This window comes from Mustela nivalis (genome assembly GCF_964662115.1).
Source record: "Mustela nivalis genome assembly, chromosome: 14".
In the NCBI taxonomy this organism is placed as follows: Eukaryota; Metazoa; Chordata; class Mammalia; order Carnivora; family Mustelidae; genus Mustela; species Mustela nivalis.
The window spans coordinates 84296987-84324946 of NC_139033.1; the positions used below are offsets into that span (position 1 = coordinate 84296987).

At 45.0% G+C, this 27960-nt stretch overlaps 2 long non-coding RNA genes and 2 gene segments (V, D, J or C); 2 read left to right on the forward strand and 2 right to left on the reverse strand.

Moving 5' to 3' along the window:
* The window catches only part of LOC309847518 (immunoglobulin lambda-1 light chain-like), a 1783291-nt gene that overhangs the window by 254226 nt on the left and 1501105 nt on the right, over window positions 1–27960 (reverse strand).
* The window catches only part of LOC309847526, a 712223-nt gene that overhangs the window by 252464 nt on the left and 431799 nt on the right, over window positions 1–27960 (forward strand). The gene's annotated exons all lie outside the window — the stretch shown is intronic.
* Window positions 1–27960, reverse strand: part of LOC309847513 (immunoglobulin lambda-1 light chain-like) — a 1777964-nt gene that overhangs the window by 248899 nt on the left and 1501105 nt on the right.
* Window positions 5088–27960, forward strand: part of LOC309847530 — a 65940-nt gene continuing 43067 nt past the window's right edge. The window contains exon 1 of the long non-coding RNA XR_014302490.1: window positions 5088–5364. This is a non-coding gene — a long non-coding RNA (uncharacterized lncRNA). The remainder of the gene's footprint in view (window positions 5365–27960) is intronic.

Genomic DNA, 27960 nt, shown 5'->3' on the forward strand with positions numbered 1-27960 from the left:
TGTAAGGTGACTGTTACTGTATATTGTCTCTCTTTCTTTCTGGTCTATTACTTTCAGGCTCTCTCTTTGCTTAGAGGACCCCTTTTGATATTTCCTGAAGGGCTGGTTTGGTGTTTGCAAATTCTTTTAATTTTTGCTTGTCCTGGAAGGTTTTTTTTTTTTTTTTTTTAATCTCTCCGTCTATTTTCAATGACAGCTTAGCTGGATAGAGTATTCTTGGCTTCATATTTTTTTCATTTAGTGCTGTGAATATGTCATGCCAGTTCTTTCTGGCTTGCCAGTTCTCTGTGGATAAGCCTACAGACAATCTAATATTTCTACCATTGTATGTTAAAGACCTCTTGTCCCATGCTGCTTTCAGGATTTTCTCTTTGTCACTAAGACTTGTAAGTTTTACTATTTAGATGACCTATTTTTATTGATTTGAGGGAGGTCTCTGTGCCTCCTGGATTTTGATGCTTGCTACCTTTGCCATATTAGGGAAATTCTTTACTGTAATTTTCTCCAATATGCCTTCTTGTCCCCCACCTTTCTTCTTCTTCTGGGATCCCAGTTATTCTAATATTGTTTCATCTTATGGTATCACTTATCTCTTTAATTTTCCCCTCATGGTCCAGTAGTTGTCTCTCTTTTGCTTAGCTTATTTCTTCTCCATCATTTGGTCTTCTATATCACTAATTCTCTCTTCTGCCTCATTTATCCTTAGAGTAAGAGCCTCCAGTTTTGATTACACCTCATTCATAGCTTTTTTTTATTTCAACTTGGTTAGATTTTAGTTCTTTTATTTCTCCAGAAGGAGATTTTATTTCTCCATAAAGGGATTCTCTAAAATATTCCATATCTTTTTTTGAGCCCAGCTAGAACCTTGATAATTGTCATTCTGAAGTCTAGTTTGGACATATTACCAGTGTCTGTATTGATTAGATCCTTAGCTATTGGTACTATCTCTTGTTCTTTTTTTTTTTTTTTGTATTGAGTTTTTCCTCCTTGTCATTTTATCAAACAAGAATGAGAGAATTAAATACTAAAAGGGTAGCAGAGACCCCTGAATAACATATGCTAACCAAATCAGAAGAAACACAAAACTGGGGTGCAGGGGAGAGAATGAAGGGGGAAAAATAAAAAAAATAAATAAAAGTATATATATATTAGATTGTTAATTGAACAGAACCACCCCCTTGATTTTGGGTATATTCTGGTTTCTTAAAAGAAACTACCTCCCAAAATAGTAAAGAAAGAATACACACACACACACACACAGAGAGAGAGAAATAAGGGTAAACAGGATAAAGGGATGGAATATGACTGGAAAGATGGAAATTAAAAAGATTCTAAAAGAGGAATTGAGATGATATGTTGGATGGAAAAAGAAGAAAAAGAAAGAGGAGGGAATGTGATTAGGTTGGAGACTAGAACAAAGCCATATACGAGATTTAGGGTATATTTTGATGTATGTCAAAATTTTAAAGAAAAAACCCTATATGTATACAAAAATAAGATTAAATACAATAAAGGGATAAAATGTGAGTATAAGAATGATAATTTTAAAAGGTTTTTAAAAAAGAGATGTTGATAAGATAAAATAGTTAAAAATGTTAAAAGTGAAAAGAGGAAAAATTAAGAAAATAGAATAAGAAAAAATGAAATTAAAAAAATTTAACTTTCAGGATTAAAGGATCATGGGAAAAAAGCCATAAATTCTATGTTTTGCTTTCCCCTAGCTCTGGGGTTCCCCAATTCTTGTTGTTTGGTGAACTTGGTTTTGGATGGATGTTCTTGCTGATATTCTGAGATTCTCAAATGTCCTTGCCTGAGGCAGAATTGCACCACCCTTTCCAGGGGCCAGGCTAAGTAATCTTCTCAGGTTCACTCTTGGTAGCCTTTGTTCCCTGAATGCTTTCTGTAGAGCTTTGGAGGGTGGGAGCGAAAATGGCAGCCTCCCAATATCAAGCCTGGAAGAGCTGAGAGCTTGGGCCCCCCTCCTCAGTGTGCCCTCAGAGAAAAGCAATCAATCCCTCCCATCTCCCTGGTCTCTGGCTGAACCCCATGCTCACCCGGCCTGTGACTAAGCATTTCTATCTCTGGCCCTTGGCCCCATTCGGAGTCTCCAGACCAAGCATATTCCTGCCACATGCTCTCACACCACTCCTCTTGGAAAAGAAGGAGTGGGGTTCTCTGGATCTGCCACTTGTGGGATCACTGCTCAAAGAGCAGTGGCCTGAGTGTGCCTTGGATCACAGTTTAAGGTAACTCTGAGCTGAGAACTAATTGCTCAGCTCCATCTCTGTAGCTGATGTTCCCGCTCTGATACCTGGCAGCTCTGCCACAGGCAGACACCATTGGTCTTTTTGTGAACCCGCAGGTCCTGAGACCACACTGTACCCATGAGGGCTCCAGCCCTTGCTTAGCCTCTGGAGCGATGTCCCTCAGTGAAGCAGACTTCTAAAAGTTCTGATTTTGTGCTCCACTGCTCCACTGCATGCTGGGAGCCAAACCCTCCCCCTGCAGTCTATCTCCCTGTCACTTTGGATTCTCTTCTTCACACGTCCTACCTTCCAGAAAATGGTCAATTTTATGTTCTAGAATTGTTACTCTTCTCTTATATCTCCTGTTGAGTTTGTAGGTGTTTGGAATTATTTGATGACTATCTAGCTGAACTCCTAGGACCTAATGATATTTAAGTCTCCTACTTCTCTGACATATTGCTTCCTCCTCTCCTTATAATTTTTTTCATCAGTGTTTCATGGGAATATGTGAAAAGAGTTAGAAATGATGAGAAAGAAATGTCAACAATTGTGGTCTTTTGAGGATCCACATGATCACATGTTCCCATATGGTGTGATGTCCAGGGCCTGAGCCACGGTCCCTGTAGCCATGAGAATCATGTCACTCAGGAGTCAGTCTCACAAGGAGGTTGTGGACGATTCTTCCAGGGATCAGGGCCCCTGAAGTGCTCTGCCTCCTGCCCCCTGAGGTGCTCTTAAAGAAAAAAGCTGCAGCCCCAGGTCCGAGTTGGAGTGGAGGTGAGGAAGGAGAGCAGAGTGTGAGTCATTGGGGAGTCTCTGGATGTGCCCAGCAGAAAGAAGTCAGTCCCTAGGGACACTGGTGGACAGAGAGGGGACCTGCATTTTCCAGGTGAGGTGCTCACTGTGTCAGAACTCCTATTAGTGATACTGTGTCTCTTACTCCCAGAACATAGTCCTTGCAGCTGAGGAGATAGGATGGATCATCCCAACAGTCTCTGAGGACTGAAACTTAGACGCCCTGCTGACTCCCAGGCCTGGTGTTCCTGTGGGGCTCTCCCTGGCAGCCCCAGCAACTCCGTCCTGTTGCTCCTGCTGAAGCTGTGCTGCCCCCTGCTGATGAAAGAAGACTCAATAGAGTTGCTTTCCTCCTGCAGGTCACCCCAAAGCTCCTGTCACCTGAGAAAAGGTGTAGACCATGGTTTTCAGGCTCCCACAGGCAGCTGCCTCCCTCCGCCCCCCATCCCACCCCCGCGGCGACACTGACCAGCACCAAAAGTCAGAATCATGGTGCAGGAGGCAGGACAGATGTAATTCCTGTGTCCCAGAAGTGAAATGCCCTGGATTGCCTGCTGTCTTGTTTCAGAAAGGAGAATGCATGGTACAGTGTAGTTCATCTGAAAAGTGTCAGTGTCCAGACAAATCTGTGTGATGTCCCACATCCACCAGGTTCCTGTCTATTTAGGAATCAGGACTGATGCTTCCTGCATCCCTATCTGTGTAGTTGGGTCATGAGAGCAACGGGTGATGCTTCTCATCTAAGTTCAGTTGAGCAGGCAAACCTTTACTTTACTCTTCTTATTGCTATCCTTGCTGGTATTAGTTTTATTACAACTCACATCCCGTGGAGATTAGTGTGGGAGGATGTTAAATTACTCTGTGATTTGGTGTAATTGGGAATCTGCTAATTCAGACTTGGGTAAAATTGCATGTAATTTATGTCACAGTGTAGTTGAACACTTTTTCTTATCTGCCCACAGAGGCAGACTGGAGACTCCAACACCAAGGAATTCTCACTGAGACCCCACTGCATTTGCCTAATAAATTAAACTCTTCAATATTCTGAAACATTTCACTTGTTAAAGAGTGTTTCTCACATCAGTATAAATACCCCATTTCACAGTAGGTAGAATGAGTGCCCAGGGAGGTTAGCTTCTCAGGAAAACAGATGAAAGAAGAGCAAGTCCAGGAGTAGAGCTCAGGTGTGCTGGATTTAGACCCTGGGCTCTTTTGAGCAAAGCCTGACCAGGGCATGTTGGAGGGGGTATGACTGCCTTGCTCTGGTTGTGGAGAGTGTGTCATAGATCCTTCTAACTCCTCCTGGCAGGAATTCAAAGTAAGGGGCACTGCCTGGGATGCTTCATGATGACTGTCATGGGGCAATTGTGTGCCTACAAGACAATTGTAGTAAGCAAGAAGATTCAGATTCAGGAGATCCCCTAGCATACCCCAGGACTGTGATTACAGTCATCAATTCACCACAATCCAATGCAGCATGTCAGATAATGGACCCACAGTCTGGAATGAGGATTTTGTAGTCCAAACTGGTGCAGATCAAAACTAGCTCAGTTATATGCTGAGAGAATGGGATTATGAAATGTGCAGTGAAGAAGATAATTATAGACACCACACTGGTCACACATGGTGGTGGTAGAAATGAGCCAGATAAAATTAGCAAGTGTGTTTCCTTTATGTTGACATAAATATGTTTAGATATATATTCATCATATGTTTCTGCTTTGTTTCATCCCATTATCATCTAACATCAGAGTTGTTAACAGTAGTTATCTTTATATCTCAGTATTGAAGTTTTAGGATATCAAATTGTTAGGGCCAATTTATGTTAAAACCTGTTTAACTATTAGGGCCTGCTTAGCCAGAGCAACTCCATATTGCCTAGATAACAATTGTTTATATCCACGGACTTCATTCCGGGAATAAACGCTCCCATAGTTCCTGGTATGGTTCTGGGTATCGATTCCAGGAGTAAACACCTTAACAATAGAAGCCACATATCTTGGGTCTGTGGTTATGCCTTATAAAACCAGCCTGTGAGATCGGGAGGGGGTCGCTCTCGTCAGAGGCGGCCCTGGCTGGTCAGTCTGACTTCTAATGCTTGGCATAGAATAAAGCTCTACATAACTTTCACTTTGTCTCAGTCTCATTCCCCTGGCTGGTCAGTCTAACTTCTAATGCTTGGCATAGAATAAGGCTTTGCATAACTTTTACTTTGTCTTGGTCTCGTTCCTTTGATAATGGACCCCAACATTCTGGGGGCTTGTCCGGGATTAAAGGACAAGAACTGAGTCAGCATCAGAATTTCTGGGAAAAGCCTCTGGAGGTAAGATCTCAAGATTTTATCCTGCAGGATCTGGTATGTCTGTCTGGTTGCGGAGCTGCAGAGTATAGCCCACCGGGGAGAAGCTGGATGCAGCATTGCTCCTCAGGGCTGGAATGGATGTGGGGATGCCCCATCCCTCCACTGGGAGATTGCCAGGGGGTTCAGATCCCCCTAGGTGGTCAGGGGACCTGCCAGGGGGTTCAAGTCCCCCTAGGCGGTCAGGGGACCGAGGAAATCCCCACCAGTGGCAGGTTATATTTTTGAGTTGGGATTAAGGGTTGCTGGGTCTGGTCTGTGCTTGTCTCTGTCTTGTCTTTTTGTTGTCTGTTGTGTTGTTTGTTGTGTTTAAAGAAATGGGGCAAGTGGAGAGTAAAGGACCTATGACACCCCTAAGTCTTGTTCTCCAGCATTTCAAGAATTTTCATGGTAAAACCACCTAGTTGGGTGACAAGGTTTACCCAGGAAAACTCTTTAAAATTGGGAATCTTTTCTCTGCCTTCTGGCAGCACTCCCCCTTCGGTTTCTGCACCAAGTTGGGTGCGGCCTGCATAACTGGCCTCTAGACCGTACTTGGTGCTTCCTGTGCCATGGATCCTTCCCTCTTCACTGTCAAGGAGCAAGAAGAGCAGCCCCTGGACCTAACACCCCCCACTCCAGATCTTCCCACCCGTGTATCAGGTAAACATTAAAAGTGGAGTGGGTCCAGGTGAAACATAAATCAGTATTTGAACTAAGTTAAGTTTGTTGGTTTAATTAAGATAGACATGTCTTTAAAGTTATAGCAGTAAATGTGAAACTTCAAAGTTCAATGAAGGTCGAATAAGCTCATGCTATTTAAATCTGTTAGCAAAGAAATAACTGAACTGATGGTTATTTGAGCTTACTACAAGGAAAAAGAACACTGGACTGGAGAGTGTCCATTCAAATAAATTGTCTGTCTCAAAGTTTTAATGGGTAATTGTTAAAGTAACTTTCAGAGTCTTTGGTAACCTGAAACTTCAAAGTTTTGGTTGGATTGAAGGAGCAGGAGGCTGGCTGAGGACAAAGCAAAGGCTGGCACCTTGCACCCCCCCTTCACCCGCTCCCCTCCATTTGTGTGGCGTTCCTCAGGCACCCCTGACTGCCATAAAATGATAAATGGTTAACTTGATGGGATCACAATCCTGCAAGACAGGAGTCTCCCTTGGTTTGCAAATGTCCTTGAGATTTACAAACAAAGTTACCTTATCAATAGCCCAATTTCCAGGGACACAGAGCTCAGTTCCTCAAGCCCTAATGTCACCCTCCCCTCCATAAAAAACCGAAGGAAGCGGAGGTAGAAGGAAAAGTAAATGAAGTTAAATTTCTTCTAAACCTAAATCTCATTAACAAGGATGCTTGATAGCAGGAATGTAACATTCCACCAGGAGACTCCCAATTGTCTTTACTTGATAGTAACCAGGCCTTCAATATCCTGATAGTGCTTTTTTTCGCATGCGTGGGCTAACCGGCCAGTTCTGCTTCTGTAAGATTGCTTTGTCTGCTTTTGCACGGGGTCCCCTAACCCAATTCAATGACGCCAAGTATGCCTGTTCAAACTATCAATCAATCAGCTCAGCCCCACCTGAAACTTGTTTGTATCTGTCTATAAAAATCCTGCACCGACCCACCTCCGGACCTCTCGGCGTTATCGGCATCGAGCGGCGCAGAGGTCCAGGTTCGAACCTGCAATAAATGACCCTTGCTGATTGGCTTTGACTCACGTCTCTGGTGGTCTTTTAAGGTGGGGGTAATACTCTATTGGTATTTCAGGATGACAAATGGAATTAAATTTGTTGGACATCTAGGTTTTAACCAAATGGGATAAAATGCTAAAGCATTGAGTACGGTACGTTTGTGCTTTTGACTTCTTACTGCAAAGAAACTAAGAATATTTAAGTCTATTGGTAAACGTGTTTTGTGCTTAGCTGATTCATAAATTTGCCATCTACAGAATTCTGTTGTAACTGTTTGCAATTGGTTAAAACTTAACCATCATTAGAGACTGAAGTGTTTCTAAGAATAGAAAATTCTGCTAACTGTAACTAAGACTGATGAAAGTAAGGGAAATAACCCTATATGTAAAAAAGTATGAGATACATAAGAAAGATAAGGGATGGGAATACATTTTGTTAAATAAAAGGTAATTTTGTTCTAAATGAGATGGTTTGAAAGGAAATGGCTTGGGACAAAACCTGGATACAAAAGAAAGTTGTAAAATATTTGTGAAAAGATATTTTCAGAAAAAAATTTAGGTATGGTCAGGATAGACTACCAAAAGAAAAACGCTGTAAGGTTTTTATTAAAAGTTTTAATATTGTCTGAAAAACCAGAAGAAAGGCAGTGGACTGATAGTAAGTTTAAAAGAAAAACTGTACACACAAAAAAGAGGGCCTAAGAGAGTAAATAGATTTGTCTTAAAGTAAAAATACCTGGTTGCACCAGAACATGAAAGGAAATAATAAAAACTAAACTTGAGGGTATATAATAAGTCATAGAAAACGTGGGGAAAGTGACTTTTATTTGCCTTGGTTTATAGGTTTGAAAGAAAACAATGAAATATGTTAAAAATTTGACCATATTAGATCAGTCTTGATGGATTTATTCACAAGAAGGAAAAAAAAGACTAATAAATATTTTCCTGTAAAATGTTTCTGTTCAAATGAGGCATAGTATTTAAGGAAAGAAGACTAAAGCCCTGTGTCATGGCAAATCTATATTGGTGATCCATTCAAGTAAATGTTAAAATCAGAGGGCAGTAAATCTTGCCTTTGTCAGTCAGCACCAGATATAAGGAAGAAACTTCGGAAAATTAAAGGATTTGAAGGGAAGAATCTGAGTTAGTGGGAATAGCAGAAAAGGTGTTTAACAACAGGGATACACAAGAAGAAGAAAACAGACTAAAAAAATAGTTAAAGTTTTGACATTACATGAGGCGGGAAGGAGAAGGGAAAAAAAAAGGTCAGTGGAAAAGAAAAAGGCAGGTAGGAGATGGTCAGTGGGAAAGAAAAAAGCCCAAACACAGAGAAAGCATGTGGGAAGGCTTAGATTCAAATCAGTGGGCTTACTACAAGGAAAAAGAACACTGGACTGGAGAGTGTCCTAAGAAAAAAATGGCAATGCTGTCCACCAAAGACTGAAGGGGCTATGGCTTGGAGCCCCTCCCTGAACCTAGGGTTAAAATTGAGGTGGAGAGGAAATCAATAGATTTTTTTTTGGTGGACACGGGAGCCCAATTTTCATTATTACTAAAGCCTATGGGAAAACTATCTGGAGAGGAAGTCTGGGTGCAAGAGGCAAATGGCACAAAAATACAGAAATGAACAACAGAAAGGACTTTAAATTTGGCCTCAGGAGTAGTCAAACAATGATTCTTGGTCCTCCCTAATGCCCCATATAACTTGATGGGAAGAGATCTCCTCCACAAACTACGGGCTGGCATTCAGTTCTTGGAAGGAGGCATGACTGTGACTTTGGGACAACCCACTGTGCAGATGCTTGTGGCAGCAGTAGATGAACATCTCCTTTACAAGCCAGCCTCAAAACCAGAGGAGATAAGGGAGGGAAGCCTTCTCCAAACCCTACAGGTTGAATTTCCTGAAGTCTGGGCAGAAGGGAGGCCTCCTTGCCTGCCCAAGGGACGGCCTCCAGTAGTGGTACAGTTAAAAGCAACAGCTCTGGCTGTTTGAGTCTGGCAGTACTCCCTCCCCTGGGAAGCAAAGGAAGGGATCAGAAAACACATTAACCTCTTCCAAGTAGACAGAATCCTAGTTCCTTGCAAGTCTCCATTGAACACACCTTTACTGACCGTCAAAAAGGCTGAAACTGGGGAGTACCAACCCGTTCAGGACTTGTGGGAAGTTAACAAATGGGTTGAATATATCCACCCGATGGTGCCCAGCCCCTACACCCTACTCTCCCTCCTGGGCCCCAAAAGAACTGTGTATGCCATCTTAGATCTCAAGGATGCATTTTTCTGCATACCTTTGGCAAGGGAGTCTCAACCCCTCTTTGCTTTTGAGTGGTCTGACCCATAGGAAGGGTTCCAAGGCCAGCTCACCTGGACAAGACTTCCCCAAGGATTCAAAAATTCACCCACCATCTTTGATGAGACCCTACATGAGGATTTGCATGAGTACAGAATCACCAACCTAGGAGTCACTCTGTTACAGTATTTTGATGACTTGCTGATAGCTGCAGAGGACTATGAGTCTTGCTTGCGGGGGACGAAAACTCTTACAGACTTTGCAGGAAAAAAGGTATCAGGTGTCAGCAAAGAAAGCACAGCCTTGTCAGAGCCACGCCACTTATTTAGGCTTTGATCTCCACAAGGGAGTGTGTTCACTGTCTGAGTCCAGGAAAAAGGTGATCACCCGATACCCCCACCCACCATGCCCCAACAAGTGAGGGAGTTTCTTGGAACAGTGGGCTTCTGCAGACTGTGGATACTGCGGTTTGCAGAGTGTCGCGAGCAAAACCCCTTCGTCCAGCCAGGAGGTCGCAACGTGTAAAGAAGAGATAGAGATGGATATGATGTAACTCACTTGATCTTTATTGGGACGAGGTCCGCACCACTATCGTGGCCCGGTCACGGTCCACTGACATTGTCACGGAGAAGGAGACGTCGCCTCACAATCTAGACAGAGAGGTCACGGCAGAAGTTGAGACTGAGAACCAGCGAGTGGTTGGCAACGAAACTGTTGGAGTGTCGGTAGCACCGGCGATGATGTTCTCCAGACAGGGAACTCGCTTCACCTCAGTCCAACCCGATGCCTCTTTATATACTGTGCTAAGTCTCCTTCATAAACATATTACATCACTTGTTTTTCTTATGCTTACACACCAAAAACATACACACGTCGTAAACATGTTTTGGTTTACAATATTTCGCACAAGTTAAAATATTTACAACTTGTTACTCTGCGCTAATCTTATCACTACATGCATATGGTCTAGGCTTATTTGCTATGTGGTTATCACTACACACATATGGTCTAGGCTTATTTGCTATGTGGTTAGTTTGTATTTTGTTCCTTTTGCCTGTTTTTCATTTAGTAGGGGTTTGCACTTACTACATATTATTTATTTATTTATTCATTTATTATTACAATTTATTTATTAAAGGTTCATACTCACTACACAGAGATTGCCCGACCCCTCTACGAACTGATTAAGGGAGGACTTACTACGGTAGAGTGGACAGCTGAGGCAGAAGGAGAATTTCAAAAATTACAAACAGCTTTATTGAGTGCCCCAGCACTGGCCATCCCAGCTGTTACCAAGCCCTTCCACATGTATGTAGGTGAAAAGGCAGGGGTGGCCAAAGGGGTTTTGACTCAGACTCTGGGGCCTTAGCAAAGGCCAGTAGCCTATCTTAGCAAAAACAACAACAACAACAAAAACAACAACAACAAAACCAAAAAATAAAAAAACTAGATCCAGTAGCGGCTGGGTTCCCCACTTGCCTCCACATAATTGCTGCCATGGTCCTCTTGGTGAAGGATGCAAGTAAATTGACTTTGGGTCAAAATCTCATCTTGACCACTACTCATGCTATGGAAGGCCTCCTCTGGACCCCACCAGACTGGTGGATGATAACAAACGCCCGAGTGACAGGGTATCAAGCTCTCTTCCTCAATGAACTGAAGGTGATTTTCAGGACCCCGGTGGTGCTAAATCCAGCCACGTTACTGCTAGAAAAGCTAACTGACCACGCACACGACTGCGGGGAGGTCCTAACCCAGATCACAGGAATAAGGCCTGACCTCAGAGACACTCCCCTCCCAGATGCGGAGATGACTCTGTTCACAGATGGGAGTAGCTACATGGCTGATGGAAAGAGGTATGCGGGGGCTGCGGTGGTTTCTCCTGAACAGGAGCTCTGGGAGGTGGCCCTGCCACATGGAACCTTGGTGCAAAAAACAGAGATGATTTCACTCACCAAGGCACTGCAGATTGCCAAGGGTAAGAGAGCCAACATCTATACAGACAGCAGGTATGCCTTTGCTACTCTCCATATACATGGGGCTATTTATAAAGAAAGGGGCCTATTAACAGCAGAAGGAAAAGAAATTAAAAACAGAAAAGAAATATTGGCTCTCCTCCAGGGTATTTGGGATGCGAATGAGGTGGCTGTTATGCATTGCCCAGGGCACCAAAAGGGGACTAATCTGGTTTCACAAGGAAACCAATTAGCAGATTGAACTGCAAAGCAAGCAGCCAAGGAAACGGCTCAAGAACTGGTTACACTCCTGCTCCAGCCCTACCAGAAAAAACAGATTATTCAGAGGAAGGTTTAAAATATTTACAAAAATGGACTAAATTAGACTATGAAGAGGAATGGGCTAAGACTAGGGCAGGAAAAAGTTAATTTTTCCTTGAAGACTAGGAAAAAAAATTAGTAAGCCAAATATATCAGGGCACTCATTTAGGGACACACAAGCTTAAGGAGTTTGTGGGTAAACAGTTCCAGGTTTCTAAATTAGGGCCGATGTCTCAGGATGTGGTTGATAGATGTGCTCAATGTCAGGCAGTAAATATGGGAGGAACTAGGATGGGAAGAGGAAAAAGAGAAAGAAGATGGGAATCAGGAATTTATTGGGAAGTAGATTTTACAGAGATGAAACAGGGAAAGTATGGACACAAGTATATGTTAGTTTTTGTGGATATCTTTTCAGGCTGGGTAGAAACTTTTCCCACCAAACATGGAATGGCAGGAATGGTAGCCAAAAAGCTACTAGAGAAAATAATTCCTATGTTTGGGTTGCCTCTCGTGACTGGGTCAGACAACAACCCTGCATTTGTGAGTTCAATCTCACAGGCATTGGCCAAGGCCATGAGCACTAATTGGAAACTACACTGTGCCTACCAGCCCCAGAACTCTGGACAAATAAAAAATGAATCAGACTCTTAAAGAGACCTTGACAAAGTTAATTCTGGAGACTGGCGATGGAGGGGTGGACCTTCTGCCCTTCACCTTCCTTAGGGCGTCATATGCACCCTACTTATATAAGGTTACCCCATTTAAAATAATGTTTGGGAGACCCCCTCCATTTTGCCCACGGCTACAAGAGGTTGCCCTAACGGAAATGACTTATCAGTCTGTACTCTAGTCACTGTAGGCACTACAGGCTGTCTTAAAAAGAGCCCATGCAGGGATCTGAGCTGCCTACACTGAGACAGAGATGGAAATAAAACCACATCCTTACCAACCCAGAGACTTGGTTTGGATACGTCGCCACCAAATGAAAAACTTGGAGCCTCACTGAAAGAGACCATTCACTGTCATCCTGACCACCCCAACGGCAATAAAAGTAGAAGGCATCAGGGCTTGGATTCACACATGTCACATCAAACGAGCCAAAAACAAGGACACCCCCCCCCAGAAATGGGAGCCACTTCCAGTGGACCCCACTAACTGTGGCCTAAAACTAAGACTCAAAAGGGTTTTGTAACTTGGTCACTTTTTAAAAATATTTTATTTATTTATTTGACAGAGAGAGAGAGATTACAAGTAGGCAGAGAGGTAGGCAGAGAGAGGGGGAAGCAGGCTCCCTGCTGACCAGAGAGCCCAATGTGGGGCTCAATCCCAGGACCCTGGGATCATGACCTGACCTGAAGGCAGAGGCTTCAACCCACTGAGCCACCCAGGCACCCCAAACTTAGTCACTTTTAACCCTGTTCCTACTCAACAGCAGCCAGGGGACACCTCATCGGCCTAAAACAGCTCAATAGAAAATCAGAAAAACAGCAGATGAAACAACATTCAAGGTTAATGACACCTCAGATCAGCATGTTTCCACCCTCAAGAACTGGCTGAAGAGTCAAAGAATTGACTAATCTCCAAAGAAAAGGGGGGAATGTTAGGGCCAATTTATGTTAAAACCTGTTTAACTATTAGGGCCTGCTTAGCCAGAGCAACTCCATATTGCCTAGGTAGCCATATTGTTGTTTACATTCACGGACTTCATTTCGGGAATAAATGCCCCTATAGTTCCTGGTATGGTTCCGGGTATCAATTCTGGGAGTAAACACCTTAACAATAGAAGCCATGTACTTTGGGTCTGCGGTTATGCCCTATAAAACCAGCCTGTGAGATCGGGAGGGGGTCACTCTCTTCAGAGGCGGCCCTGGCTGGTCAGTCTGACTTCTAATGGTTGGCATAGAATAAAGCTCTACATAACTTTCACTTTGTCTCAGTCTCGTTCCCCTGGCTGGTCAATCTAACTCCCTTTTTTTTTTTTTTTAAAGATTTTATTTATTTATTTGACAGACAGAGATTACAAGTAGGCAGAGAGGCAGGCCGAAAGAGAGAGAGAGGAGGAAATAGGTTCCCTGCTGAGCAAAGAGCCCGATGCGGGGCTCAATCCCAGGACCCTGAGATCATGACCTGAGCCGAAGGCAGACACCTACCCGACTGAGCCACCCAGGTGCCCCTGGTCAGTCTAACTTCTAATGCTTGGCATAGAATAAGGCTTTGCATAACTTTTACTTTGTCTCAGTCTCATTCATTTGATAACGGACCCCAATAAAATCAGTTGGGACAAAAATAAAGATCACTAGCAAACAAGGATATATTTTTATATCCTCTTGTGGGGAAAGCTTGAACATGTTTGTAATTGTTCATGGGATAGCTTTATAATGTTAGGTGGAAACATGGCTGCCAACATTTTCTTTACTTGGAGATTTAGGTTAGTTGGGATCTTGTTAGATTTTATATGGATAAGGGGGGTCTGTGGTGTCTTATTAATTGTCACTTTAATTGTTGTCTTTCTGTGTTTCTGGGGAGATTGGGTGTATAGAGAGATTCCTGTACACATTTAAGTGTAGAAGTGAGGAAGGACCTGTGTGTGTCTCACCCCCCATGGTTGTGTTTCTTATGACCACTGTGTCAGCAGCAGCAACTGTCCCATTGTCCCCCATTCACCATCAAGATGGATATGAATCTCCAACTATCTTTCAGAGCACAGAACACCCAGTGTGTCTGGATCTTCTTTCATTGTATAAAAATAGAAGGAACAATCCGATCTCTATAGGGATTGGACAAGCACATTGGGGATTGGTTGAGAAACCCCAGCTTTGTGGAAACACAGTGGCCTCTTCAGGTCCCTTTCAGGGATGCCTGCCTTCCTGGATTGGATTCCTGGAAGCAGACTCTGAGATGGAGATGTGCATGTGCAGGAAATCTGGAAGAAGTTGAGGGGGGGTCTCCTTCTGGAAGAAGCATAAGGTGAAGGGACCACAGTAAGCCATCAGATGAAGTCCTCTTCTTGTGGGGAGCTCTCAAGCTGTGTCCTTTTAGAATATCTGAACCTGGGCAAGCCTGTGGGATTATGGACTGTGGGCATCATTCAACTGAATGTCTTTGAAAAGGGCAGAAAACTGAGAAGGTAGATTTTTAAAGAATAGCACTTCCTTGTGAGGAACTCCCTTGTGAGCCTTGAGGCCCTCCCACAGGGAAGGTTGGTGAGTGATCTCAGAAGAGGGGATATAGGTGACCCCACAGTGTCTGCTGCACTTGTCTGCTCCACTCAGAATCCCAGATGCCATGGAGCAAGTTTTCAGGAGCTCAGTTGATCTGAGAATTTCTGGGTTCATAACCTGGTCATATGGGTGAAAATGTAGCCCAGTGACCACAATATGGAAAAGAGATTCTCTGTCTTTCCATCTACCCAGGCCCTCTGTCCCTTATTCATACCCCAATGGACAAGCTGGACAGCCTAATCCTGTCAGGTCTCAATGCCCTCAGAGCCTGCCTGGAGGGCTGAGGGGAGAGGAAAATCTGGGGATCACATGTGTGGGGACCAGGGACTCATCTTCTCCCTATTCTTTACTCCTGGGGCTGGAGGAGAGTGTGACACAGACGGGGAAGGGGTTTTTGTCTCACTTCCCCATTTGCCTGGGTCACTGAGAGCATCAGCACACTTGAATGTGCTGTTACTGTAAGTAATAGTCAGCCTTGTCCTCTGCCTGGGCCCCACTCATGGTCAGATTGTGTGTGTTCCCTGAGCACATGCTATTTTTTGAAAAATGTTCAGTTAGCCAACATATAGTACATCATTATTTTTTGATGTAATGTCCAACAATTCATTAGTTGTTTGTAATACCCAGTCCTCATCACAAAATGTACCCTCCTTAATATCCATATCCTGGATACCTCATTCCCTCACCCCTTCCCATTTTTAAACCTCAGTTTGTTTCTTAGAGTCAAGAGTCTCTAGTAGTTTGTCTCCTCCTCTGACTTTTCCACATTCAGTTTTCCCTCCCTTCTTCTATGGTCTTCTGTGCTATTCCTTATGCTCCACATATGAGGGAATCTATATGATAATGGTCTTTCTCTGCTTGGCTTATTTGACTTAGCAAAATCCCCTCTGGTTTCATCCCTGTCAATGCAAATGGTAGGTATTCATTCTTTCTAATGTCTGAGCAGTATTCCATTGTATATATGAGCCACATTTCCTTTATCCCTTCATCTGTTGATGTGAATCATGTCTCCTTCCACAGTTTGTCAATTGTAGACAATTTTGCTGTATCTGGCACACATTCTATCCTGGGCATTCTGTATGATCATCACAGTTCCTATTGAATAGGAAACTCTGGCACTTCTCAGGTCAGGAGGAGAACTGTGTAAAGCCTAGTCATGCCCTTAGGTGAGGTGTGGAGTACAGGGTACCTGAAAGAACAGGACAAATCTGAGGGACCTGGAATTCCAACCCAGTTCAGTGCCAGTATGGAGTTTTCTCCTGAGATAATCATTCTGTGCACAGAGAGATGTCATTAGTTGTGGTAAAAGGAAATTTCCAAGTAATAAGTCAGGTTTTCTTAGCCCCTGTTGGACACAGAGAGTGGCCTCCAGGAGAAAGCTTCTGGGGTGGGGACAGGGTAGACACAGATATTTGCTTCGGTGTACCTTTGATCTCCTTAGTACTCCTGAAGCCATCGGTAGATGTGGGTTCTACTTTTTCCTCTTGACCTGTCTCCCTGTCTTGTTCCACGTGGATAACCTGCCATTGCTTTCCCTAACACTCCACTGATTGGCTGAGCTGAGCAGCAACATGAGGGAGGGTTGCACCTGCCAGGGAAGTGAGGCCAGGAAAGTAATGCAGTCCCGGGTCCCCAGAGAGGGAGAGAGAAGAGCAGAAGTTGGCAGGTGCAAGGCAACAGCCTTCACATGCACCAGGTTAGGAAGGTTGCCTAAAAGGTGATGTGGGCCAACCTCAGCCAGAATGGTCCAGATCCTGAAGGAGACAGCTCTTTGGTCTCAGTTCTTCCAGCTGCCTCTGGGGGTTGCTGCTGTACTTGGCCACAGTGACCCTCTGCCCAGGGAGGTACAGGCCCATTCACTGCCATGGTGATGAGAAAATCTTCATGGGAATCTCCAGATTCTAAGTCTCTAGCATGACCTTTTCATGACCATTTAACCTGAAAAATCCCTGGAAATATTGTTTTAGTCACAGGGATTCTCAGCAAAGATTGTCATTCTGCTTCATCAGGTCAAGAAGCAACTTTTAGATGAAAGATTCTAATTATACTCATTGTACATTTGTGGGGGAAAATGATTTTCTGACCTATCTCTCCCTCCTAGGAAGGTATGCTTCTGACAAGCCAGGATGGAAATACAGGGAACTTCTGCTCTTCCTTCTTAATGAATTCATTATCTCTCATTTAGACCTCAGAAAATTGCTCTGTAAATCAATTTTTAAGACCACCAGTCAAAGAATCAGGAAGAGAAATTCCATTTATGTAAAAAAATCCATTCACGTGTTGGAAAAGTTCCTTCCCCTCAGAGCTACTGGTGAGGCCCTAAGGCAGCTGAGTCCACCACACAAGGTCACATGGGGCTAGGAGTGAGTCCCTGTGCGTCAGACCAGAGCTAATGATCACTCCCACCAGAGCTAATGGTCAGACCTGCCTGGTGCAGGTGACTAGGGCCAGTGGGAAGACAGTGGTTCCTAGAGAAAGTCCCCAAGTGTGATTGGTTTTGTCTGCACTTACTCCACAGTTTCTCTAATACCTGAGGAAGGATGGGCCTGGGGGAGCAAGGGATTGGTCCCCTCTTCAGGAGCCCTCAGGTAGCCCTTCAGGATGTGGGGACACTTACCTGGGAACCAGAAGAGACACAGAGATCTTGGGGCCCACTCAGGGTGCTCTTACCCAAGGAGAAGAGGAATTCCCATGGGATTGTGCTGTCTGAGACAGCTGTTTCCCTCCTGAGTGACACATGACTAACTCTGGGGCCCACGTGATATGCAATGACATTCTGAATCTGTATTATCTACTGTGAAATATGACTTCAGTCTCCACAGTCAGTAGGGCAAACACAGATCTGAGGACAGAGAACCGGCTAGAATATCCCACCCTTCTGGGGCCAGGCCAGGACTGTGGAAGACTCCTGATCCTCTGGCCTGACCAACAGCTGATCAGTGGGCAGGTGAAAGTGAGAGCCAGGCATGGAGGACAGTTTGAACCCCATCCTTCTGTGTCATTTGAGTCACTGCCAGGTACTTCTACTGCCACAATCAGTGGCCCCCAGTCTGGTCTTCCTTAGTGGGGCCTGTCCTTGTGTTGCATCCTCAGAATCGGCCTTGGATGATCACTCATATCTGTACATGTACCAGCTAGGGGACCAGGCTTGGCTTCTGCTGCTGCCAAGAGACAGGTTCACTTCCAAGTCATTAACATCATAGAGCCCCAAGTGGGCTTGGAGGTGGGGTGATTCACTGTGTGGGTTTGGGTGCTGTTTCCCTACCATCCTCTGGACTGTCTTTCCTACAGTGTCCATGGTGGAGGAAAATCCCCACTAGAGGGACCTGTTGGGGTCCTCTTTTGGGACACAATCTCTGCAAACCCTTGGTAGGGAATGATCTCTTACTGGAGGATGTAGGATGGGCCTGTGATCCCCTGTGACTCAGCCCACCACGGACTTGAAAGAAGTCCCAGATTAACTGAGACCTGCTGTTCACCTCTCCTCCTGCTCCTCCTGTATCCCTCCCTAGTCTGTCTCTAGTATAGCTACCTTCTCTCCTCCTACTCACTTGGGAGTTTCCCAGGCTATGAGTAGCTCCTGGATTTTCCATCTCTGAGCTCCATCACTCACTATGGAGACGTGGCTAGAATTTCTGGGATCCAGCATCACAAATCCTCCTACCCCTGCTCAGATTTATGCTCAGGGACCAGGGTTACCTTGATCATTACAGATGCTCAATGTTAACACAGAACCGTGGGTGTATGTGAAAGATGCTGTTTTTCAGATACCAGAAAATCTATGGAGGAGCTCAACATGTCCAGTAAGCTGGTCCCCCTACCATCATATGCATTTGAGATGGATCACTCACAGGGTTGAGCGTCAGGGGAGTCAATATATTTATCACTTTGGTGCACCTCCTTCACTGTGCCCTGCTATTGTACCAGTAGATGTGTTCTTGGGCAGAACCTGGAAAAGACCTGTAGGCAGCATGTGGACTCATTCTTGGCACCAAAAGTTGAGAATTGAGTACTGATGGAGAGACCCAAGCCATGCTCCATGTTGGTCCTGGCAGAGACATCCTAACATGCATTCTGTTTTCCTACTAGATGCCAGCTCTGCACTCACTGTGGACTCAAGACTCTCTGCCATGCCTCCCTTGGGGACCAAGTGTTTTATTTTTAACATTCAACACTGGCAAGCATCCCATTATGCTTCATGATGAAATTATAGTGATGATAGTCACTCAACCAACCTCCTTGGTAAACTCCAGAACTCTGAGATCTCTTTCCATTCTCTGAGCAGAGACCCATCATGCATGCACATGGTCTGATGGCTCAAGGGGCCATATAAGACCAGCTACTCTCTCAGGGTTGTTTTCCTATCTGGCCTTCTGGGCTGGTCTGGTGTTTCCCAGCTGTAGGGTGAAGGAAAGAGAATGTTCTGTTGTCAAAAAGAATTAAATTACTACCTGTGTCTGTCTCTCTGTAATGGTGTCTTGGGATTTGCTACAGGGTGACAGGGTTTTCAGGGAGAGTCAAAGGTCTCAGGGCTCTGAAGAGGGACGGACAGCAGCTCCTTCTGAGCCCCCACGGGGAAGAGGAGAGAGAGAAAGTGGGAGGTTTTATCCTCACTTCCCCGTTGTGTGTATCACTGTGGCTTAATGTACTTGACCATCGATTTTGTAGTCTGCACCACAGTAATACTCAGCCTCATCCTCAGACTGGATGTCGGAGATGGTTAAGTAGCGGTCAACCCCAGAGCTGGATCCTGAGAAGCGACTGGGGATTCCGTCCCCCTTGTTGTGGCTTCCGTCACTATTAACCTTCATCACATACCGAGGGGCCTTCCCTGGTTCCTGTTGATACCAGTGAATATAGTAATTGCTGTGCTCCCTGCTCAGGGTGCAGGTGAGCTTGACAGAGGCTCCTGGAGAGGCAGATGCATATGGAGGCTGAGTCAGCACAGGTGCAGCACAGAAACCTGGAAACACAAAACACAAAAATGATGCTGAATGTACTTGACACTACACAGGGTCCCTGGGGACTGTGCTTGGAGAGAAATGAGAAGGAGGTTGAACCCTGACCTGTAGAGAAAATAAAGGGCAGGAGGTAGAATGGCACCCAGCCCATGGTGGAGGGGAGCTTTGTAGAAGTTTGATCTGAGCCTGTCCTGCTGGGACTGAACTCCCCCAGCTCCCATATTATCCTCTGTTTTTTCAACTCAAGGAAGGAGGAGCATCAGATGCAAATCTACTTTCCATTCTTCAGTGTGTCTGTGTAAGCTCTTTTCTGAGCTCTGAGGTTAAGGTCCTCATGCTGTTAATTTCCTGAGTTCAGAAGGACCAGGTGTGGGTTTCTAAAGTGGAGAGTTGATTATACACAAAAATCATCAAAGGAAGCATCAGTCATACCCTTTGCACTTGAGCACAGCCCAGGGGATTTGAATTTACTGGGGTATCAAACCAAGACCCACAGTGCCCCCCTGGGCACCCTTGGATGAATGTCACCCTATGTGTATTGGTAGTTTAACAAAATGGCTACTTCTGAGCCCTCAGTAGTTGTTAAACCTTCGGTGAGTGTGTACAGGTTTCACTGAATAAGACACAATAAAAAGAGTAGCTCTATGCTCAAGGCACAATTTTCTTCCAGTCTTTTAAATGAAGAATCTAACATTAAGAGATTAAATGATTTTCTCATTTCTTGATTGCCAAGACAGTGATGAGTAAGTTATGTTTCCAACCCAGAAGACATCCCAGAACCTGATTTTCCAATCCCCTTCCTGCCCGGTCCCCTCACCACGCTCCCTCTCCCCTCATCCCAAGCCTATTGGGTCCCTCAGGTCACCACCCTCTCTCCTTTATTCCAGTCTATGTCCTCCCAGGGTCTGTTCTGAGGAGTGCTCAGACCTTCATGATGTTGTTGTCAGTGTTTCCTAAAGAAAAAACAGCCTGTATATACCATTGGGACTGTTACCCTAAGGAAACCTTATGCATTTAACCTGCTCTGTCCAATGTGGCTGCCACAAGCCACACATGCATGTGGGCCATTAAAGGTGGGTAGTCCCAATAGAGATGAGCTGTCATTCTGGGGGACCCACCAGAATTCAAAGACTTAGGATGAAAAATAAGGTAAAAATATATAATTTTTTTATATTTAATCATATTGATGTGATAATATTTTCATTTGATTGAACTAAACAAAGTGCATTATGAAAACAAGTTCTGTTCTTTTCTTCTCATTTTAAAAATGTGGCTACTAGAAATTTTTAAGTCACATATGTGGTTTGAATTTTATTTCTGTTGGACGGGCTGCTCTGCAAAGTCCCAATAGTAGCCAATGGCTTTTGAAAAAAGAGACAGAACCTTCCAGAGCATTAAGAAGAGGCCATGTCTTAATGTGAAAACACAAAGGACATAGGTCGGTGAAAACCAGGGATTCCTGGGTCTGAAGTCCTTGGCTTGCTGCTGGTTTGGGCACTTTCTAGCTTTGACCTCAAGCAAGTTACACATCTTACCTTCCTCAGATTCTGCATCTGTGAGTTGGTGTGATAATCAGAATGATTTTTGTAGAGTATTTGTGATTAAACAATTTAATGGGAAGTTCTGGGAATCATGTTTCATATGAGGTAAGGAAATATAAATCTTTACTTTTCCTGCTCCTTTTAATATCCTTATTTTTAAACTTAATATTAAGAAAAGTCACTGGAGGGATGCCTGGGTGGCTCAGTTGGTTAAGCAGCTGCCTTTGGCTCAGGTCATGATCCCCGTGTCCTGGGATCGAGTCCCACATCGGGCTCCTTGCTGGGCAGGGAGCCTGCTTCTCCCTCTGCCTCTGCCTGCCATTCTGTCTGCCTGTGCTCTCTCTCTCTGAAAAATAAATAAATAAAATCTTAAAAAAAAAAAAGAAAAGTCACTGGAGAATAGAAGATGGGGGAAATTATGGAAATTTAAGAAGTCTTGGGTTTGGGACATTTAAATTGGCAAAATTTCCTGGTAACACTAAAATATCAATCTCTCTCTCTCTCTCTCTCTCACACACACACACACACACACATACACACACACACATGCACACACACACATACCATCAGAGACATTACCCCTTGCACAGGTCACAAGGGGCACATCCTCTCAGGCTGCCATCATGCTTACTGGGTCATGGGCCCAGCGACGTGATCCTGGTTCTCCAACAGGGATATCACGGGATGTCCCAGCAGAACTCGAGCAAAACAACTTCCTGCTTCCTCAGACTCTGTGATATGTGTCATGTCATCTCCATTGTCTCTCTAGAGTTAGCCCTCCTAGTTTTGGGAGGGAGAACCTAGCTCTGCAGAAACTGCAAACATGAACTACATAGGTTGACATTTAGTGTGTGTCCTCTGACCTGACCACAGAGGGTAGCTCAGAGGCCTGGGTAGATAGGGAAGGGCTGATGGGCCACAGGGCTGGACTCATGGCGCTGAGGGAAGAGAGGCTCAGGCAGAGAGACTGGGGCTCCTCAACACTGATCCCTCTAGGGGTCAGAGAAACACAATGGGGATTTACCAGGCTCTAGACATGTCATGTCCACAGCAGAGCTGAGACAGGCTCTGAAGGCCCTACACATGTAGATGGAGGAGAAGCAGATCATCTTGGTGTTCTGGGGGAACTCCATTAGTAAGGCAGCAGGCACTGTTCCCCACATCCTGATGATGATAAGATCCTTGTCTCACTTCTGCCCTACATGGGAGAATATAGAGGCCAGATGTCTGACATTTGCTCACTGTGGTGATAATCAGAGGGCAAGGATGGAGCCTGGATGCCCAGACATACAGATGGGTCAGTTAGGAGACAGTCAGGGCTTTTTCTGGATTTGTTAGTTATGCCCCACCTGATCCCTGAGAGTTTTGTGGTACCCATGCTACCTGCAGAATCCCCCAAGGGGAGGGAGTGTCCAATCATGGCAGGGACACTTGTGGGTTGAATTATGTCTCACAGCTCCCAAATGTGTATGTTTTAGTCCTCACCTCCAGTATCTCTCACTGGGCCCTGATTTCAGTATAAATCATTGCAGACGTAATTTGTTAAATTCAGATGAAGCTGCTCTGGAGTAGGGTAGGCCCCTAATCCAATTGGACTGGTGTCCTTATGAAAGGGAAAATTTGAAGACAGACTCTGACAAGAGAGGCCACCCTATGAAGTTAGAGCAGGAATCTATAAGACCAGGAATGCCAGAGATTGACAGAAAACCAAGAACTGGAATATAAATGTATGAAACAGATTCTCCTTCAGAGCCTACAAAACAACAAATCTGCCAGTGCTTTAATCTCAGACTGCTGAACTCCAGAACCGTGAGACAATACATTTCTATTGTCAGCTCTTTCTCCCAGTTTGTGGGCCTCTGTTCTCCATTCTAGAAAACTAATGCAGTCATCCATAAGAAGTCTGATTTCCCTACAACACCAGAATGGCTGGGCTTTTTCCAGTTGCTTTATTCTCTCTTATCACAGCAGCAGGGAAGGGGCCTCATCCAGGTGCTTTCTTTTCCCAGAGTGTCTGATTCTCCTCCCCCAAGGCCTGCCTCAAGTTCCCCAGACAGCACAGAGTCTGTCTCTGTCCTATAACCTAAGGCTCCTGCTGGCATCCCATTTGCCTGTGGTCTGTCTGGGGCTGGCACACAGCCTTGCAGGAGCCTGGCTATAGGGCTGACCTTGTTTCTGTAGGACATGCAGACAATTGATTTGGGAAAATGTGGTCTGAGGCTTCCTTACCTTCTTCCTCCTGCTTCAGGTCCACACGCATCCCCCAGACACTCTGTGATCCCATCCTTGGCATGTCCTTAGAATGGAAACTCTCATTCTGAGGTTTGTTCATCACTTACAGAGGTGGATGCTTACTTGTTAAACGACCACGTGCTGTTGGAGATTCATCAGGATTTCTAGTCTTTTCACATATGGTGCTGTTGTCTCTCTGACAGCCCTCCTCCCACAGCAGACCAGCAATTGGCATTGCCAACCATTTCATTCCTTATAATCTTTTCATCAGTGTTTCACAGTAACATGTGAAAAGAGTCAAGAACCTTGAGAAACAAACTTCAAGGTGTGTAGTCTTGTGAGGATCCACACGATAACATGTTCCCATATGATGTGAGCTCGAGAACATGAGCCATGGTCCCTGCAGCCACAAGAATCATGTCTCTCTGGAAACAGTCTCACAAGGAGGCTGCGGATGTTCCTTACTGGGACTGGGCTCCCCCAGTGCTCTGCCTCCTGCCCCCGGAGATGCTCATGAACAAAAGAACTGTAACTCCTGGTCTGAGTTGGGGAGTAGGTGGGGAAGGAGAGCCAGAGTGAGTCAATCATCAGGGGGTATCTGGATGTGAGCAGCACAGAGGGGTCATTCCCTGGGGACATTGGTGGTCAGATAAGGGACCTGAATCTCCCAGGTAAGGTGCTCACTGTGTCAGGACAGCTGTCAATGTCCTGGGTGACACTGTGTGTCTGACCCTCAGAACATGGTCCTTGTAGCCTGAGGAGTTAGGATGGATCATCCTGACAGCCTCTGAGGACTGAACCTCAGACAACCTGCTGACCCCCCAGGCCTGGTGTCCCTGTGAGGCTCCCCCTGAGCAGCCCCGCCTCTGTCCTGCTGCTCCTGATGGAGCTCTGCTGCTCCCTGCTGGTGGAGGAGGACTCAGATTAGGAGCTTCCCTCCTGCAGGTCACCCTAGAGCACCTGTCACCTGAGAAAGGGTGTGGAGCATTGTTTCCAGCCTCCCACAGGAGCTGCAACTGGTCCCCCTTGCACTGCCCAACACTGAAGGTCAGAAACAGTGTGCAGATTCAGGACAGGTGCGATTCTTGTAATTGTTTCAGATTGAAATTCTCTGGATAGCCTACTGTCACATTTGAGAAAGGGGAGTGCAAAGTACAGTGTAGTGCATTTGAAAAGGGTCAGTGTCACGACAACCCTGTGTGATGTCCCATAGCCACCAGGTTCCTGTGTATTTAGGAATCATGCCGATGCGTCTTGCATTCCTATCCATGCAGTTGGGTCATCAGTGAAACAGGTGATGCTTTTGGTGCTAAGTTCACGTGAGCAGGCAAACCTTTATTTTACTCTTCTTACTTCCATCTTTACTGCTATTAGTCTTGTCAGAACTCTCATCCTGGGGAGACTGGTGTGGGAAGATGTGAAACTACTTTGTATGTGGTTTGGTGAATTGGGAATCTGTTAATTCAGACTTGGGTACAATTGCATGTGATGCAGGTTACAGAACAGCTGCAATTTTTTCCTTGTGTGCCCACAGAGGCAGACAGGAGACTCCAAAATCAAAGGTAACTCACTGACACCCCACTGCATTTGCCTAATTGATTAAATTCTTCAATATTTTGTATGCTTTCATTTGATAAAGTGTTTTTCTACATCAGTAGAAATCCCCCATTTCACAGTAATTAAAGTGAGTGCCCAGCGGGGCTATCTTCCCAGGAAAACAGAGGAGACTGGGACAAGTCCAGGAGAGGAACTCAAGTGGGCTTGATTCATACCCTGGGGTCTTCTGAGTGAGCCTGACCAGGGCGAGAGGGACGGAGTATGACTCCTCTGCTCTGCTTGTGGAGAGTGTGCCCTGGGTCCTTCTGACTCCTCCTGGCAGGGATTAAAAGTAGAGGGCATTGCCTGGGGTGTTTTACGATGACTATCATGGGGTAATTGTGTGTCTACAAGACAGTTGTGGTAAGTAGGAGCATATGGATTCAGGAGATCCCCTAGCATACCCTAGGACTGTGATTACAATAATCAATTCAACAGAATCTAATACAGCAGGTGAGATAATGGACCCACATTCTGGAATGAGGGTTTGATTGTCCAAACTGGTGAGGATCAAAACTAACTCAGGTATTTGCTGAGAGGAGGGGAATATGGAGTCATCAGTGAAGAAAGTAATTATAGACACCACACTGAACACACTGTAGTGGTTGAAATGCATAGGATGAAAGTAGCAAGTGTGTCTTCTTCATGTTGACATGAACATATTTGGATATATATTAATCATATGTTTCTGTTTTGTTCTTGAGTTTTATCCTATTATCATCTAACATCACAGATGTTAACAGTAGTTATCTTTATATCTCAGTATAGAAATTTAGGTATCAGATCAGCAGGGACAAAAATAAAGATCACTAGCAGACAAAGATATATTTTATATCCTGTTGTAGGGAAGGGGTGAGCAGGTATGTAATTGTTCATGGGATAGTTTTATCATGTTAGGTGGAAGCATGGCTGCTAACATTCTCTTCCTTGGGGGTTTAGGTTAGTGTGGATCTTGTTAGATTTCATGTGGACAAGGGGGAACTGTGGTGTCTTATTAAGTGTCACTGTAATTGTTGTCTGTCCATATTTCTGGGTAGGTTGGATGTAAAGAGAGATTCCTGCACGGATTTGGGGGTAGAGGTAAGGAAGAACCCATTGTGAGTCTCATCCCGTGGTTGTTTTTCTTCCGGCCACTGTGTTGGCCACTGTGTTGGCAGCAGCAACTGCCCCATTCTCCCCATTCAGTATTGAGATGGATGTGACTCTCCAACTATCTGTCAGAACTCAGAACACCTAGTGTGTCTGGATTTTTATTTAGTATATAAAAATACAAAAAATAATATGACCTGTCTAGGGATTAGACAAGCACATTGGCGATTGTTTGAGAAACCCCAGCTTTATGGGAACACAATGTCCTCCTCAAGTCCTGAGGACCTGTTAGAGATGCCTGCCTTCCTGGATTGGGTTCTTGGAAGGAGACTCTGAGTTGGAGAAGTGTATGTGCAAGAAATCTGGAAGGAATTGGGGAGGTCAGACGGGGAAGAAGGAGAAGAGACCCACAGTGAGCCATCAGATGAGGTCTTCCTCCTGCAGGAAGCTCCAAAGCTGGGACCATTCAGGGCCTCTGAACCTGGGCCAGCCTGTGGGATCTTAGACCAAGGCCATCATTCAACTGAACCTCTCTGAAAAGGGGCAGAAAACTGGGAAGGCAGAGTTTTGAAGAACAGCACTTCCCAGTGAGGAGCTCCCCTGTGAGTCTTTAGGGCCTCCCATAGGGGTAGGTGGGTGGGTGAGTGATCTCAGAAGAGGGGATATAGGTGACCCCAGAGTGTCCACTGCACTTGTCTGCTCCACTCAGAATCTCAGCCAGCATGGATCAGGGTTTCAGGAGCTCAGCTATGCTGGGAATTTCTGAGTTCATAGGGTGAAAATGCAGCCCAGTGGCCACAATGTGGAAAAGAGATTCTCTGTCTTTCCATCTACCCAGACCATCTGTCCCTGATTCATACCCACACAGACAAGCCAGTGAGCCTACTCCTGTCAGGGCTCAATGCACTCATGAACCTTCCTGTACAGAGCCTGCCTGGAGGGCTGAGGGGAAACGAAACCCTGGGGATCACACATGGGGGGCACCAGAAACTAATCTGCTCCCTGCCGTATGCACAGGCCTCTGGTGGCTGGAGGAGAGTGTGACACAGATGGGGAAGGGGTTTGTGTCTCACTTCCTTGCCTGTGTCACTGTGAGCATCAGCACAGTTGACCCACACCTGACAGTAATAGTCAGCCTTGTTCTCTGCCTGGGCCCCACTCATGGTCAGGTTGTGTGTGTTCCCTGAACACACATTATTTTTTGAAAAATATTCAGTTAGCCAACATGTAGTACATCATTATTTTTTGATGTAATGTTCAACAATTCATTAGTTGTTTGTAACACCCAGTCCTCATCACAACACATACCCTTTGTAGTACCCATTACCTGGTTACCCCATCCCCCCAACCCTATCCCTTCTGTAACCCTCAGTTTGTTTCTTGGAATCAAGAGTCTCTCGTGGTTTGTCTCCCTCTCTGATTTCTCCCCATTCAGTTTTTCCTCCTTACACCTATGGCCCTCAGTGCTGTTCCTTATGTTCTACCTATGAGTGAATCTATATGATAATGGTCTTTCTCTTCTTGACTTATTTCATTTAGCACAGTCCTCTCCAGTTCCATCCTTGTTGATGGAAATAGGTATTCATCCTTTCTGATGTCTGAGTAATATTCCATTGTATGTGTGAAGCACATCTTCTTTACGCATTCCTCTGTTGAAGGGAATCTTGGCTCTTTCC